Below are 237 nucleotides of genomic sequence, written 5' to 3'. Positions count from 1 at the left end.
TCAGACTTCATTCAATGATGCTTTCAGAAATAAAGCCAAACAAATGCAGATTAAAACAAAAATGCACAGCCGTTGCCACAGCAGCAGATGAATTTGAAAACATTCTTCTGGTGTCAAACTCACATAGCCGACATCATTCTGCACAGTGAACATCAAACACCACACTGTAGGAACAAGAAGAAAAACTTAATGACTAACATTAGTGTCAGAGAAGTCAAACTATGTACAATAACAAAC

Source organism: Morone saxatilis, unplaced genomic scaffold, assembly GCF_004916995.1.
Source record: "Morone saxatilis isolate NCDOM2014 unplaced genomic scaffold, NCSU_SB_2.0 Contig23, whole genome shotgun sequence".
Taxonomy (NCBI): domain Eukaryota; kingdom Metazoa; phylum Chordata; class Actinopteri; family Moronidae; genus Morone; species Morone saxatilis.
This window is presented reverse-complemented; position numbering follows the sequence as displayed.